Source organism: Coregonus lavaretus, assembly GCF_964263955.1.
Source record: "Coregonus lavaretus genome assembly, chromosome: 6".
Classification (NCBI taxonomy): Eukaryota; Metazoa; Chordata; class Actinopteri; order Salmoniformes; family Salmonidae; genus Coregonus; species Coregonus lavaretus.
The window spans coordinates 45266886-45284814 of NC_139993.1; the positions used below are offsets into that span (position 1 = coordinate 45266886).

Genomic DNA, 17929 nt, shown 5'->3' on the forward strand with positions numbered 1-17929 from the left:
TATAAAAACAAGAAATGATGCAGTCAGTCTTTCCTAAACTCTTAGCCAATAGAGACTGGCATGCATATATTATTAGCCCTCAGAGGATCGATCATACAAAGGTAAAGTGTCGTTTATGCATGCCATTCTTACCGGTGCATTTTGCTTCAAGACAAGCTAGCTAACTTGCTAACGTTTAGCGCTGCTGCGCTTGAGTTGGGGAAACTGCAATGACATTGAATCTCTGTTAATATTATTAGCTATAAATAGAACTACATAACTCTACTACTCAACCAACACGTTGGAATCTACTGCAGCGCGAAACCACAGACTCAGTTTGTCAATTTCAATTGAGACTATCTTTGTCTCAGAGACTACTTTTCTTGTCTGAGAATGAACAGGACTTCTCCCAGTGGGGACCCCCCAGACTTGGCCCTCTTGTCAACTGTGTCTCTGTTATATGGCTGTCTCAGTGTGGACAGAACCTGTTCCATACCTCTGTTCCTTACCGCGCCCTGCCTTCTCCTTTAATATGTCTGGTACTCAAACCCCTGCAGAAGATAGTGACTACCATACTGCGCAGGTAAGACACACACAGATCTGAGTGCGGTCTCAGCCCGTCCATCTACATTGATAAGGTTTATGATGGTGAGATGAATCAGATGTTGCTGCTACATGGTGTTTTTGGTGTCCCAGTCTCTAGTAGTACTACATGGTGTTTTTGGTGTTCCTCTAGGAGTATCAGGAAGTGGTGGCTGGCCCTCCTGCGTCAGGATGCCTGACGCTGCGGTTGGCAGCTGGTGGCTGGGGGTATGGTTGCTATGGTGATCATGGCACTTATTCCTCACTAAACCTGGACGAATCGCCCGTCACGGGACGCACATGCCTCCTAGTGATCAGTAGAGAGAACTACATGGAGCTGGCTGCAGTGATCAGACTGGGTGAGACAGAGTGGGGAGATGGGTGAGAGAGGGGGGGGGGGGGGGGGGGGGTGGAGAGAGAGAGATGCTGTTAACCCTGTGTGGGCCATATAGAGCTCGCCAGCTTGTAGTCTTAAAAACAGGAAATGAATAACCTCTGGTTCGTTCAGCCATTCCTATGGAGGGCAAGAATGGGGTTTTGGGATAAATGCCGAAAATAAGGTCTGAGGCTAACACAGGTTTTGGAGATCTTATACGTTTTGTACTATGAGATAATATCAGTCAGTTAACATTACCTGTATTCATTATTGAGCCTTTATGTGCTTGTTTTGATTACATAAATGCTTCAAAATTCACAAAAGTGATGTTAGCTGATGAAGATTACCTCATAGAACAAAATGTATAAGATCTCCTAAGCCTGTGTTTACCACAGACCTCATTTGCGGCATTTATCCAAAAAAACCATAAATTTCCCCATAGGCTTTGTCTAACAAGACATGTTAGTGCCTACAAAAAGAAGCCATTACTATTGTTCTCTATTCAATCTAATAATGAAGATCATTATTTTAAACCATTCAGATAAACCTATTTATTATCCGATTAGGACTGAACCAAGCCTTGTTTGTCTCCCCAGTACATGGAGGAGTTTGCTGAGTTGTTGGTTCCAGAGAAGGACCCTCGTCACCAGGTGGTTGAGAGAGTGGTGCGTCACCTGGCCCAGAGGAACAAAGACATCCCAGAGGTCTCCTGTTCAATGGAGAGTCCACGTGGTCGACAGCCCTATCGTCAACGCCTTCGTACTGCCTGTGAGTCCCAGTCCCTGTGTGTGACTGATGTGTTTGTTTTATTCCCAGTACAGATCCATTCAAACCAGTAAGATAAAGGTGGATCACTTCAGCTACAGCAAAAGTTAACAGTTGTTTGTATGATACCTGTCTCTCTCTACTCTAGAATGGTAAGGTGTTTATGTTCACTGGGATGTTAGAGGTCGTAGCAGATGTTCATCAGCTCACATTCATCCTGGGACATGAGATGGCCCACGCAGTGACGGGACACTGTGAGCATACACCCAGGCCTTTCTGTTTGTCTCTCTCTAGTATGAGTGTGTGAGTTCTGAGTCTCTCCTCTTATCTCTTATTTTTCAGTTATTTCTCCACCTTCATCAGTATGTGTGTGTATGTGTATGCTTGGGGGCTACACAGAGTTATGTCCTGTTCTGTGCAGGGTGACTTATCAGTCTCAGTAATGCTACACTAGTACTGCTCTCCTCTCCACACTTTCATCCACATCACCTGACCTAAAGCTCAGAGCTCAGATCTGCTGCAGGTCTACAGAGAGGATGTCATTAATTGCAGTGGGGTTGCGTCATCAGCCATAGTTTTAAGAAGCTGGCAGACAGACAGACAGACAGACAGTACTTTAGAAGTCTGAGACACTGTTGTTGTTTCTGGACCGATGGTACAGCTATTTAAGTAGCAGAGAGACTCTAGTCTCAACCCTTTTCATTTAAATCAGAATCACTGACTGTTCTAATCTGATATTCTTCTTGCTCTGAGAGAAATATTTTGAGTTAGTTTCTGATAATTTCCTCTGAGAACTTCATACCCTCCAATACAGAGGAGAGTTTAATTAGATGAAGAAAATGTATATGGATTAATCAGTTCCAACCTCGCCCTGGGTGTCTTCTATTAGATTCACTGTTCCAAGTGTAATCTCCATATTAGGTCTGAATTAAAAAGTTCAGATGAAATAGGTGGGAACAATCAATACATTTACAGAGAATAGTTTACTTATTGCCTTTCTGCTCTCTCTTTCTCCCCTCCCTCTCTCTCTATTCCCCCTCCCCTCCCTCCCTCTCTCTCTCCCCCTTCTCTCTATTCCCCCTCCCCTCCCCTCCCTCCCTCTCTCTCTCCCCCTCCCTCCCTCCCTCCCTCCCCCCTCTCTCCCCCCTCTCCCCTCCCTCCCTCCCTCCCTCCCTGTCCCTCCCTCCCTCCCTCCCTCCCTCCATCTCTCTCTCCCCCCTCCCCTCCCCTCCCTCCCTCTCTCCGCCCTCCCCTCCCTCCCCCCTCCCCTCCCTCCCCCCCTCCCCTCCCTCCTCCAGGCAGAGTAGGCCAGCATGTCTCATCTGGTAGACTTCCTATCTCTGATCCTGCTAACAGCCATCTGGGCAGTGTGTCCACTAGACAGTCTGGCCGTACTGGGACAGTGGATACAGACCAACCTCATACAGGTAACACACACACACACACATATCAGGACATTTCATGTGGTGAAAGAGATGCTTAACTATTCTCTCTGTCTTTATCTCTCTCTCTCTGTCTTTATCTCTCTCCCTGTCTCTCTCTCTCCCTATCTCTCTCTCTCTCTCTCTCTCTCTGTCTGTCTGTCTGTCTGTCTGTCTGTCTGTCTGTCTGTCTGTCTGTCTGTCTGTCTGTCTGTCTGTCTGTCTGTCTGTCTGTCTGTCTGTCTGTCAGTTCATGTTTGATCGTCCCTACAGCAGGATGTTGGAGGCAGAAGCTGATCAAGTTGGACTCCAGCTGGCTGCCAAGGTACAGGATAGGACAGTAACTCAACCTCACTCTTGCATTCTGACTCTGCTGTATATCGTGACTAACCGGTCAACTGCCTACAGTGCACTAGATGGCGATGTTGTCAATAGACATTTTCTCTCTCTCCTCTAACCTTCTGCCTGTAGTAATGTATAGTCACCATTTCTATGACAACCAGACAGGCACTCAGGGTACACCTGTGTGTGTGCGTGCCCATATATGTGCGTGCGTGTGTGGGTGTGTAACCCTATCTGTGCCTTTCCCTCCAGGCGTGTGCTGATGTTCGGGCAGGGCCAGTGTTTCGGCAGTAGATGGAGATCAGTGACCAGCTGAGATGAGAACCGACCGTCCCTGAGTGGCTCTCCACACACCCCTCTAACAGGAACAGAGTTACACAGCTGGACAGGCTGGTCCACAGGTAACACACACACACACCTGAGATCATGGCTGGTCATGGCTCACATCAACACCATCATCCCAGAAACACTGGACCCACTCCAATTCGCATACCGCCCCAACAGATACACAGATGAGGCAATCTCTGTTGCACTCCACACTGCCCTCTCCCACCTGGACAAGGGGAACACCTACTTGAGAATGCTGTTCATTGACAGGGCTGTAGTGGAGCGGGTCAAGAGCTTCAAGTTCCCCGGTGTCCACATCACTAAGTATCTATCATGGTCCACACACACCAACACAGTCGTGAAGAGGGTACTACAATGCCTCTTCCCCCTCAGGAGGCTGAAAAGATTTGGCATGGGCCCTCAGATCCTCAAAAAGTTATACAGCTGCACCATTGAGAGCATCTTGACTGGCTGCATCACTGCTTGGTATGGCAACTGCTTGGCATTACTGGGGCCAAGCTCCCTGCCATCCAGGACCTCTATACCAGGCGGTGTCAGAGGAAGGCCCAAAAAATTGTCAGACTCCAGCCACCCAAGTCATAGACTGTTCTCTCAGCTACCGCACGGCAAGCGGTACTGATACATCAAGTTTGGAACCAACAGGACCCTGAACAGATTCTACCCCCAAGCCATAAGAATGCTAAATAGTTAGTCTGGGTAGCAATTAGTTAACCATTTAACTATCTGCATTGACCCTTTTTGCACCAACTCTTTTGATTCATCACATACACTGCTGGTACTGTTTATTATCTTTCCTGTTGCCTGGTCACTTTATACCTACCTATATGTACATACAGTATATATACAAAAAATTTGTGGACACCCCTTCAAATTAGTGGATTCTGCTATTTCAGCCACACTCATTACTGACAGGTATATAAAATCGAGCACACATCCATGCAATCTCCATAGACAAAAATTGGCAGTAGAATGGCCTTACTGAAGAGCTCAGTGACTTTCAACGTGGCAACATAGTAGGATGCCACCTTTCCAACAAGTCAGTTCGTCAAATTTCTGCCCTGCTAGTGCTGCCCCGGTCAACTGTAAGTGCTGTTATTGTGAAGTGGAAACGTCTAGGAGCAACAACGGCTCAGCCGCAAAGTGGTAGGCCACACAAGCTCACAGAACGGGACCGCCGAGTGCTGAAGCGCGTAGTGCGTAAAAATCGTCTGTCCTCGGTTGCAACACTCACCGAGCAGCCGCACACAAGCCTAAGATCAAGTTGCGCAATGCCAAGCGTCGGCTGGAGTGGTGTAAAGCTCGCCGCCATTTGACTCTGGAGCAGTGGAAACACGTTCTCTGGAGTGACAAATCACGCTTCACCATCTGGTAGACCGACGGATTAATCTGGGTTTGGCGGATGCCAGGAGAACGCTACATGCCCCAATGCATAGTGCCAACTCTAATGTTTGGTGGAGGAGGAATAATGGTCTGGGGCTGTTCTTTATGGTTCGGGCTAGGCCTATTAGTTCCAGTGAAGGGAAATCTTAATGCTACAGCATACAATTACATTCTAGATGATACTGTGCTTCCGACTTTGTGGCAACCATTTGGGGAAGGCCCTTTCCGGTTTCAGCATGACAATGCCCCCGTGCACAAAGCGAGATCCATACAGAAATGGTTTGTCGAGATCAGTGTGGAAGAACTTGACTGGCCTGCACAGAGCCCTGACCTCAATCCCATCGAACATTTTTGGGATGAATTGGAACGCCGACTGCGAGCCAGGCCTAATCGCCCAACATCAGTGCCTCACTAATGCTCTTGTGGCTGAATGGAAGCAAGTCCCCGCAGCAATGTTCCAACATCTAGTGGAAAGCCTTCCCAGAAGAGTGGAAGCTGTTATAGCAGCAAAGGGGGGACCAACTCCATATTAATGCCCATGATTTTGGAATTAGATGTTCGACGAGCAGGTGTCCACATACTTTTGGTCAAGTTGTGTATCTACCTCAATTACCTTGTACACCTGCACATCGACTCGGTACTGGTACCCCGTGTACAGTGCATTCGGAAAGTATTCAGAACCCTTGACTTTTTCCACATTTTGTTATGTTACAGCCTTATTCTAAAATTGATATATATATTTTTTACTACACACAATACCCCATAATGACAAAGCAAAAACAGGTTTTTAGTAATGTTTGCAAATTTTTTAATAAATTAAAACAGATACCTTACTTACATAAGTATTCAGACACTTTGCAATGAGCCTCGAAATTGAGCTCAGGTGCATCCTGTTTCCATTGATCATCCTTGAGATGTTTCTACAACTTGATTGAAGTCCACCTGTGGTAAATTCAATTGATTGGACATGATTTGGAAAGGCACACACCTGTCTATATAAAGGTCCCACAGTTGATAGTTCATGTCAGAGCAAAAACCAAGCCATGAGGTCGAAGGAATTGTCCGTAGAGCTCCAAGACAGGATTGTGTCGAGGCACAGATCTGGGGAAGGGTACCAAAAAATGTCTGCAGCATTGAAGGTCCCCAAGAACACAGTGGCCTCCATCATTCTTAAATGGAAGAAGTGTGGAACCACCAAGACTCTTCCTAGAGATGGCCGCCCAACCAAACTGAGCAATCAGGGAAGAAGGACCTTGGTCAGGGAGGTGACCAAGAACCCAATGGTCACTTTAACAGAGCTCCAGAGTTCCTCTGTAGAGATGGAAGAACCTTCTAGAAGGACAACCATCTCTGCAGCACTGATTGGGCACTGTGTGCCCAATCAGGCCTTTATGGTAGAGTGGCCAGACCGAAGCTCCTCAGTAAAATGCACATGACAGCCCGCTTGGAGTTTGCCAAAATGCACTTCAAGGACTCTCAGACCATGAGAAACAAGATATTCTGGTCTGATGAAACCAAGATTGAACTATTTGGCCTGAATGCCAAGCGTCACTTCTGGAGGAAACCTGGCACCGCTCATCACCTGGCCAATACCATCCCTACGGTGAAGCATGGTAGTGGCAGCATCATGCTGTGGGGATGTTTTTCAGCAGAAGAGACTGGGAGATTAGTCAGGATCGAGGGAAAGATGAACGGAGCAAAGTACAGAGAGATCGTTGATGAAAACCTGCTCCAGAGCGCTCAGGACCTCAGACTGGGGTGAAGGTTCACCTTCCAACAGGACAACGACCCTAAGCACACAGCCAAGACAACGCAGGAGTGGCTTCGGGACAAGTCTCTGAATGTCCTTGAGTGGCCCAGCCAGAGCCCGGACTTGAACCCGATCAAACATCTCTGGAGAGACCTGAAAAAAGCTGTGCAGCGCCTCTCCCCATTCAACCTGACAGAGCTTGAGAGGATCTGCAGAGAAGAATGGTAGAAACTTGTAACGTAACAAAATGTGGAAAAAGTGAAGGGCTCTGAATACATTCAGAATGTATTGTATATAGCTAAGTTATCGTTACTTATTCTGTATTTGTTCCTCGTGTTTTAATTTTTCTATTATTTATCTTTTTTTCTCTCTGCATTGTTGGGAAGGGTCCAAAAGTAAGCATTTCACTGTTTTCTACACCTGTTGTTTACAAAGCATGTGACAAATACAATTTGATTAGACACACACACACACAGAAAACAACACTGGTCCACATAAACCAGCATACTTTCACCCAGGGTCTGTGGTTGTCAAGTGTATGATGTCTGCGTTAAATCTTGTCATCAAGTCTCCCTGGTGTTGCTCATGTACAGAAGCATCTCCCATGCCCTGAGGACTGTGGTCTAAAATGAGTACTCTTAATAGAGCTGTAGGATGAGCAGAGAGTTGAATCTAACTAATGAGACACCTAGAGACTGTAGATACACACCTGCAGACATGGAGAGATGTGGATGGAGGGAGTTGAGAAACACATGGAGACATAAGGAGCTGAAAGAGCAGGGAAGGAGGGGAAACGTTTACCGTGTGGGGTAGAAGGGGATGGATGTGGGGGGCTGAGGCCCAGACATGGCCAGGACTGAAAGCAGTAAGAGGGGGCTAGGTGAGGCTTTTGATGTACTGGGGCCTGTAGGTGCTGAGCTACTGTACAGATGCATTATAACAGGAGCACATTGAGGAGCTCAGTTGGCACGTTACTGAGCTCTCCTGGGTGGCAGGTAGCCTAGCGGTTAGAGAGGCGAGCCAGCAACCGGAGGGTTGCCATTTCCAATTTCGGGTCCGACAGGAAAAATCTGGCAGGAGGTGAGCTGGCAACCGGAGGGTTTGTTGTATCAAATCCTAGATGCCATTGCCTACCTTTGTGCCCTTGAGCAAGGCACGTAACCCCCCACAACAACAGCCCCCCGCACTTCTCCAAAACCTGTATGTCAGTGGTCACCAACCTTTTCTGAGTCAAAATCACCTTCGCAGTCAAAAAGCAAGTCGAGACCTACTGCTCCGATAAAAAAAAGCATCACTTAAATTTTTTTACATGAACATAATAAAAACAGTTCTGTAGGAATGAGGTTTGTGCAGTAGGCCTAATACATTATCACAGCATATTGGCTATATGCCTGGCCTGCCAATATTGTTCTTGTCAGACCATATTATATTTCAAAACTCGAGCTTTGATAACAAAATAGATCAGTTCAATGATGTCATGATTTGACCTCGGAGATTTCAGAGTTCCCAGTTGTTTTGAACATGGCATTAGTCTCAGCGGAGGGAGAGAGAGAGAAGCAGAGGGTCCACCTCTTACAGTCCCTGCTCTCTCCTTCCTTTCCTCCGGTGAAACTGACCAGAGAGCGGGGACACAGTCTTCCACCTGATGGCAAAACTCAAGTCGCATCGCATCTGCCTCAGGCACAAATTCATGTTGTTCCTATGACCAGAGAAAGTGAAATAGCCTACTCCTCAATATTAAAATATACACTACGAGCTGCTAATAATAATAAAAACGCAGGGCTATCGATACACTTGGCTACTTATGCATTGCAGCGCGAGTGAAAGTAGAGAGAAGAGCGTTTAATGTTTTGTAATAGTGCTGAATTAAAACAGTGTTGACAGTTCTGGATAAAACTTAAACATTAACTCACTCATATAAACAGCAGTTCTTTGCTGTATTCTTTGACAATCTCTCTCTGGTCATGGTTGTAAAAGTTATGAAATCTCACGTAGGCTAGTATCACACTTTGCTGTGGCCGGGGTCGTGGAAGCTGTAGGTAGGTACCAGTGGAGGATCCTCAGAGGAGGAAGGGGAGGACCATCCTCCTCAGCGAATTGCATAAAAAAAAAGTAAAACATTTACAATTTATCCTTTTCAGATAAAGCTATACTAAATATATTAACTTCACCAAATAATTGATTAAAACATACTTTTTTGCAATGAAGGTCTACAGTAGCCTCAACAGAACTCTGTAGGGTAGCACCATGGTGTAGCCGGAGGACAGCTAGCTTCTGTCCTCTTCTGGGTACATTGACTTCAATACAAAACCTAGGAGGCTCATAGTTCCCACACCCTTCCATAGACTTACACAGTAATTATGACAACTTCTGGAGGATGTCCTCTAACCTATTAGAGCTCTTGCAGCATGAACTAACATGTTGTCCACCCAATCAAAGGATCAGAGAATGAATCTAGTACTGAAAGCATAAGCCACAGCTAGCTATCACTGCAGTGCATAAAATGTGAGTAGTTCACTCAAAGAGAGAGAAAGACAATAGTTGAACAGTTTTTAACAAATTAATTTCTTCCAAAATGAAGTTGAAGCAAGAGAGATATAGAGAGAGTGTCATTTTTTTCAGTTTCACTTACTTAGCTAGCAAATGCAGCTAGCTAGTTTAGCCTACTCAAACACCCTGCTCAAACAGAGGGATGCTATGTTAGCTAGCTGGCTATGACTATCCAACACAACACTGGAAGTCGAGGTAAGCTTTTGGTTTTACTAATTTATTGCCACTGGGGCCTGCCGGTGTAAGTGCTAAACTGCTTACTGACTGTACACTGTAACGTTACTGAATGATTGTAGCGGGTTTACTAACTCATTAGTTCTAGTAGCTATGTTGACTATTATTTTACTTTAGCTAATATGGTGACAATGATGTAGGTTGTGTGTAACGGTTATGATATAGTTTGGCTTGGAAAGGTTTTTTCACCTGGTCACATACAGCTGATATGTTGTGCATTGAAGTCCACAAGCGAAGGGAAAAGGTGAGAGGAGGAGAGCGCATAGATGCGAGAAGGAATACAACGTGGCTGCTATGAAAGTGAACTGTGTTTACGCGTGATCACGGGTGTGTTCATTCCGCTGATTCTGTTGAGAAACGTTTCTTAAACGGAAGCAAATTGAACGAAACAGGGATAAACATTCCTGAATTTGTCAAATATAAACTCTCGTTTGCAACTGTTGGACTAATGATTACACCCTAAACCAGCTAGATGCAGGCAAGAGTGTGCAAGGCAGTATTGAATGTGTCACTGTCTGTCCATGTGTCACTGTCTGTCACCTCAAATTTTTTGTCACTTGACATGAGTCATCTCTGAGTTTGGTTCCTGGTAACAGTTGATCCACGTGTCTCCTCCAGATGATGTTCTCCGGTGTGTGAACTGTGCAACAGTGGCCTGTTTGTGCGACCACTGTTGCTGGTATCCACTTTGGACCTTTGCAGTAGTTCCAAGCAAGAACTCTCTCTCCAGCTCTGAAGCTTCTGTCTTTCGCTTTGCTCTCTGTTGTGTCTGTACAACCTGTTTAGTCTTTGGAGGTCTCAGGAGGTCGAGTCGCGTGCGAAGCTGTCTTTTCATCATGGCTGACGTGGGTGCCACTTTGGTTGTAGCATGGAGGGTGTTTCTGTAGGTCAACAGGAAGGTGTTTAGGCGCCTATTGAGGAACCCGTTCCCTTGTGATTATTTTAAAGCTTGCTTAATCGTCTGGACAAATCTTTCAGTGAGGCCGTTCGTTGCAGGGTGATACGGAGCTGACTTGATGTGCTGAATTCCATTTGCTTCCATGAATGACTAGAACTCTTCAGACACCAGTTGACGGCCATTATCGCTAATGAGTTGCGTTGGCAATCCGAAGCGACTGAAGATTGACAGTAGCTCTTCGACGGTTTTCTCCGCTGAGCCATTTGCTGTGTGCGTCGACTACAACTAACAACATACGATCCTCCAGCGAGCCTGCATAGTCTATGTGGACTCGCTGCCAAGGCTCCTCTGGGAAGTCACATGGGTGTAGTGGCACTAGCTGAGGCATGTTCCTCATCTTTTGACATGCAGAACATGACTTGGCCGTGTCTTTGATCGCTGAGTCCAAACCTGGCCACCAAAAGTAGCTGTGTGCAATCTCCTTCATTCGCACCATGCCACAGTGCCCTGAATGGAGTTCTTCAAGCACCTGCCTTCTCAGTGGCGGCGGTATGATGACTCGAAATCCCCATAGCAAGCATCCAGACTGAACTGTGAGTTCGTTCATCCTCACCAGGTAAGGCATTATGCTGTCCGACAGCTCTCCTCCTTTCCCACGAGTGACAATGTCCACCTCAGAAATCACTGGATAAGTGTAGGTGAACTTTTTCACTTGGACAGACGTAACTCTGGCCTGGGAGTGCTCAGTGTGTGCAACAGGTAAGGGAAGCCTTGAGAGGCCGTCTGCATTGCAGTGCTGCTCAGACCTTCTGTACTTGATATCGTACTGGTGAGCAGATAACAGTAATGCCCATCGCTGCTGGCTGCGGGTGACGGAATGCCAGTGTGGGGACCAAAGATGTAGGTGAGGGGTCTATGGTCCGTCAGCAGTGTGAATAGTCGGCCAAACAGAAACTGATTAAAATGTCTTAACTCCGAACACGATGGCGAGTGCTTCACGCTCTATCTGTGCATAATTGCTCTCTGCTTTACTTAAGGTCCGTGATGCGAAAGCAATTGGCCTTTCTTGTCCTGATGGCATGATGTGTGAGACAACAGCACCAACGCCATAAGGCGCTGCATCACATGCCAACTGTAATGGCAAGTTGGGGTTGAAGTGGGTGAGGGCCTCTGACTGAGCTAAGGCTGTTTTCACTTTCTGTCTGTCCACTTCCACTGTGGTTTTGTAAAAAAATTCATGCAGTGGCTTTAACATGTTAGCTAGGTTCGGCACAAACTTGGCGTAGGACATCAGTAGTCCTAAGAATGATCTCAGTTGACTCACGTTCTGTGGGGATGGAGCTTCCGCGACAGCCTTCACCTTCGATGGCGCCTTGTGGTGCCCCGAACTGTCAATGACGTGACCTAGGTACTCACCAGAAGGCCGGAAAAACGTGCATTTGTCCTTCCGGACCCTCAGACTGTACTCCTCCAGTCTCTGTAGTGTAGAGTCCAGGTTTCTCAGGTGCTCCTGCTTGTCTTTGCCGGGGATGAGTAGATCATAGAGGTAACATTGGACCCCGGTGAGCCCACTCAGTATCTGGTTCATAGCTCTCTGAAACAAGGCCAGAGCTGAGGTGGTTCCAAAAGGAAGCCTCCGGTACCTGTACAGTCCTTTGTGAGTCACTATGGTTAACAGTTCTTGTGACTCTTGGTCCACATGCATCTGTAGATAGGCCTGACATAAGTCTATCTCACTGAATTTCTGTCCTCCAGCTAAACCAGAAAAGTGGAAATATTTTTGGGGGATTAAGTTGATTTTCATGGCAAAGAGGGACTTTGCAATTCATTGCAATTCATCTGATCACTCTTCATAACATTTTGGAGTATATGCAAATTGCCATCATAAAAACTGAGGCAGCAGACTTTGTGAAAATTAATATTTGTGTAATTCTCAAAACTTTTGACCACGACTGTACAGCATCAGACAGCAAATATACGGCTGCTCCAGTGTCCACTTGCATCCGTACTGCTTTGTCTGAAATGAACAAAACATGCAAAGATTCTTCCCCTTCCGACAGGGTATCACTTTGTTCATCCTCTGTGTGCTCCATTTTATGCACTTTCTTTTTGTACTTCCTGAATTCGCTTTTCCTTTATTCAGTACTTTTGTTTGATTGTGTCTTTTTGTTTTTACATGCACGTTCGATGTGACCCTTTTTTCCACAACTTCTGCAGTCGAAGTCTTTGGACCAACACTCCTATGCTATCGCTGGTTTCCCACAGCGATAGCATGGTTTGCCACCTACTGCCTTGTTTTTTAAATCCGAAGACACCTTATGCACTTGGGTCGATGCACTTAGCTGCTGTGCATCTTTATTTGTCATTTCCATTGACATACTCACTTCTATTGCTCTCTGAAATGTTAAGTTACACACAGTCAAAAGGCATTTCTGAATTGCCTCGCTGCGCATGCCACACACTAACCTATCATGTATACTGTCATTCAGTGATCGCCCAAATTCACAGTGTTCAGATAACTGTTTCAATACAGCCACAAACTGTGAGATTGACTCCCCCTCCTCTTGAATTCTCTTATGAAACCTGAATCTCTCAGAGGTGTCCACATCACCAACGAACTATCATGGTCCAAACACACCAAGACAGTCGTGAAGAGGGCACGACAAAGCCTATTCCCCCTCAGGAGACTGAAAAGATTTGGCATGGGTCCTCAGATCCTCAAAAAATTCTACAGCTGCACCATCGAGAGCATCCTGACTGGTTGCATCACCGCCTGGTATGGGTAGTGCGTACGGCCCAGTACATCACTGGGGCCAAGCTTCCTGCCATCCAGGACCTCTATACCAGGCGGTGTCAGAGGAAGGCCCTCAAAATTGTCAAAGACTCCAGCCACCCTAGTCATAGACTGTTCTCCCTGCTACCGCATGGCAAGCGGTACCGGAGTGCCAAGTCTAGGTCCAAAAGACTTCTCAACAGCTTCTACCCCCAAGCCATAAGACTCCTGAACAGCTAATCATGGCTACCCAGACTATTTGCACTGCCCCCCCACCCCATCCTTTTTACGCTGCTGCTACTCTGTTAATTATTTATGCATAGTCACTTTAACTCTACCCACATGTACATATTACTTCAACTATCTCAACTAGCCAGTGCCCCCGCACATTGACTCTGCACCGGTACCCCCCTGTATATATAGCCTCCCTACTGTTATTTTATTTTACTTCTGCTCTTTTTTTCTCAACACTTTTTTTGTTGTTTTATTTTAACTTTTTTTGTTAAAAATAAATGCACTGTTGGTTAAGGGCTGTAAGTAAGCATTTCACTGTAATATCTGCACCTGTTGTATTCGGCGCATGTGACCAATAAAATTTGATTTGATTTGATTTGATTATTAGTGGTTTGGAAGAATAATGTCCTTTTAAGGTAGCCACAATTTCATCATATGATTTATCACCAGGTTTTTCAGGCGTTACTAGGCTGCGCAGTAGATTGAATGTTTTTCCTCCCAGTCAAAAATGTTGGCACAACTACTTCTGCTTTAATTCCATTTGCCAACACAAAGTACTCAAAACGTTCTGTGTAAGAACTCCATTGTTCCACAGATTCATCAAATGTTCCTATATTTCCAACCAGTGCAGACATTTTCAGTTTATTATTTTTCTTTCTCACACTTTTTAGACGGTCTCTTACTCCCAGCCCTTTTAAAAAATACATATACACTGCTCAAAAAAATAAAGGGAACACTTAAACAACACAAGTCAATCACACTTCTGTGAAATCAAACTGTCCACTTAGGAAGCAACACTGATTGACAATACATTTCACATGCTGTTGTGCAAATGGAATAGACAACAGGTGGAAATTATAGGCAATTAGCAAGACACCCCCAATAAAGAAGTGGTTCTGCAGGTGGTGACCACAGACCACTTCTCAGTTCCTATGCTTCCTGGCTGATGTTTTGGTCACTTTTGAATGCTGGCGGTGCTTTCACTCTAGTGGTAGCATGAGACAGAGTCTACAACCCACACAAGTGGCTCAGGTAGTGCAGCTCATCCAGGATGGCACATCAATGCGAGCTGTGGCAAGAAGGTTTGCTGTGTCTGTCAGCGTAGTGTCCAGAGCATGGAGGCGCTACCAGGAGACAGACATCAGGAGACGTGGAGGAGGCCGTAGGAGGGCCCAAGGAGGAGCAGGAGGAGCACTGCCAGAGCCCTGCAAAATGACCTCCAGCAGGCCACAAATGTGCATGTGTCTGCTCAAACGGTCAGAAACAGACTCCATGAGGGTGGTATGAGGGCCCGACGTCCACAGGTGGGGGTTGTGCTTACAGCCCAACACCGTGCAGGACGTTTGGCATTTGCCAGAGAACACCAAGATTGGCAAATTCGCCACTGGCGCCCTGTGCTCTTCACAGATGAAAGCAGGTTCACACTGAGCACATGTGACAGACGTGACAGAGTCTGGAGACGCCAGGGAGAACGTTCTGCTGCCTGCAACATCCTCCAGCATGACCGGTTTGGCGGTGGGTCAGTCATGGTGTGGGGTGGCATTTCTTTGGGGGGCCGCATAGCCCTCCATGTACTGACTGCCATTAGGTACCGAGATGAGATCCTCAGACCCCTTGTGAGACCATATGCTGGTGCGGTTGGCCCTGGGTTCCTCCTAATGCAAGACAATGCTATACCTCATGTGGCTGGAGTGTGTCAGCAGTTCCTGCAAGAGGAAGGCATTGATGCTATGGACTGGCCCGCCCGTTCCCCAGACCTGAATCCAATTGAGCACATCTGGGATCACATCTCGCTCCATCCACCAACGCCACGTTGCACCACAGACTGTCCAGGAGTTGGCGGATGCTTTAGACCAGATCTGGGAGGAGATCCCTCAGGAGACCATCCGCCACCTCATCAGGAGCATGCCCAGGCGTTGTAGGGAGGTCATACAGGCACGTGGAGGCCACACACACTACTGAGCCTCATTTTGACTTGTTTTAAGGACATTACATCAAAGTTGGATCAGCCTGTAGTGTGGTTTTCCACTTTAATTTTGAGGGTGACTCCAAATCCAGACCTCCATGGGTTGATGAATTTGATTTGCATTGATAATTTTTGTGTGATTTTGTTGTCAGCACATTCAACTATGTAAAGAAAAAAGTATTTAATAAGATTATTTCATTCATTCAGATCTAGGATGTGTTGTTTAAGTGTTCTCTTTATTTTTTTGAGCAGTGTATATAACTCAGTGGCTGCGTTTCAAAAGTAGACAGCCCTCGGCCCTAAACCCTTAGCCCTTGAGTTATGTTTTACATCGTCACATCCGAGTGTACCTTAAATGTCCCTTGCCCAAGCGAGGGAGAGTGATGATCGGAGAGGCAACGTCCTTGGTGGAAATCTTGAAGTTGAGCTTAAAAACAACCATCCTAAAGCTATTCATGTACCTAGTAAGCTAACATATCTAGCTAGCACTCCTGTCAGGTAGCTAACGTTAGCTACAGTTACCCATAGCTGGTTAGCTAGTTTTATAGTTTGGTCATTTATTCCAATACATTTCAGAATTCTGAAAAATATGTTTATGAATCTAGCTACGTTTTATAGGCTCCTCACTACGAGACTAAGTAAATTTACCAATGCTAAAATCAATGTCTATATATATTTTTTAGCAAGCTAGCTTCATACTTTTTTCTGACATGAAAATGCAGCCTTGTTGATTAAATTTGACACTTCGCGGCCACCAGAGTTTGACATGTGATATAGTTTGCATTGAATTGTGGGTCATATCAACCCTGCAAGTGACCAAAGTTGTTCACTCGCTCCCTCAAGCTAAGTCGAGGGCCGAGGGGGCAACGTTAGTGAATTGGACCTCCACTTAAGATGGCAATCAAACTGCATCCGGTTTCGACGGGAATTCCCCCAAGGGAAAGTGGCTAGCGCAAGGGCTGAGGGGGTAAAAATAACGTGTTTGGACTGCAGCCATTGATTTCACTTTCTCCTGCAGCAAAACTCTTCCTCTCCCTCGAGGCTCTCGTTGCTGTGACATCAGAAGCTAGCTAGCATCACTGGACTGGCTAGCTCCACGTTTTCTTTGCGTCTTTCTACAGCGAAAAAATGAATTAAACTCAGACTTTCTACCGAAAATAATTAACACAAACGTGAGAACGTTTCTTCCTCGTCGCCAGTTTTTGTTGTATACCACACTGTATTACTTATACAACTAATATAAGGACAGGACATGAGACGGGGGTAGAAACTAACGTGGGCATTGTTTAATGCGTTTCGCAGGACAAAACATTACAAGCATTCCAATGTATGTTAGCAAGGGGCGGTGTTACAGGTGCCCTAAAGGGACAAACTAGAATATCAATACACAACAGTTGGGTTAAAAGCGTAAATAACATTTCGGTTGGACTTTGTGTGCAATTGACCAATAAATGATCTTAATCTTAATCTGTTGAATCCCTGACTGGTACATTGACCTGTAGAAGCAGTGATCTGGATCAGTACAGTTTAGGGATGGATTTACTCACATCCACTGTGTGTATAAGAGAGGAAACACACCAGAGTAATAGAAGTCCGAGGGTACTTAAAAGCAATGGGTGGCCGTCCTATCGCATCTGACCACAGAACGTCAGCCGTCACTTTCAGTTCATTTCCTGGCGATTCTACATGTTGAAATGCCGCTGTTCGTCGACACTCAGCAGGTGATCACTAACACACCACCACCACACGCTGCTTTCAGCCGTTCGTCTTTCTGGTGTGTTTCCTCTATAACCCCTCGCCCTCTCTCTCCCTCTTTCTCTATCCTCAGTACCTGGAGCTGAGGTAGAGCTGTTCCTGTCCTGCCCTCCCTGCCACAGACCCCAGAGCTGTCTTCTCTCAGAGTGTCAAAGTGCTTCTGGACACAGCCAGGCACCAAGGGAGGACGGAGGGGGGGAGACTGAAGCCACTGCCCCAGACCCCAACCACAGACCACAGCAGGGCTCCAAACACAGGGGGACTGGCTACTGCCCTGCTAGCCTCAGCCTCAGCAACAGCCCTTGCGCTGACTCTAGACACTGCTACCCCCCTGACCCAGACCTCTAACCCCCCAGCCACTGCTGGAGTGGTGTAAAGCTCGCCGCCATTGGACTGCAGTGGAAACGCATTCTCTGGAGTTATTAATCACGCTTCACCATCTGGCAGTCTGACGGACAAATCTGAGTTTAGCGGTTGCCAGGAGAATGCTACCTGCGAGCCAGGCCTAATCGCCCAACATCAGTGCCCAACCTCACTAATGCTCTTGTGGCTGAATGGAAGCAAGTCCCCGCAGCA

At 46.3% G+C, this 17929-nt stretch overlaps 1 pseudogene across 1 annotated transcript; it reads left to right on the forward strand.

Annotated features, from left to right (window-relative positions):
• The first annotated feature begins 271 nt into the window (after positions 1-271).
• On the forward strand, positions 272-17729 carry LOC311131050 (metalloendopeptidase OMA1, mitochondrial-like; annotated as a pseudogene). The gene is made up of 8 exons: positions 272-562; positions 716-920; positions 1534-1705; positions 1851-2003; positions 3010-3129; positions 3374-3448; positions 3718-3866; positions 17427-17729. The product of its transcript is annotated as a metalloendopeptidase OMA1, mitochondrial-like (transcript).
• The last annotated feature ends 200 nt before the right edge of the window (positions 17730-17929 follow it).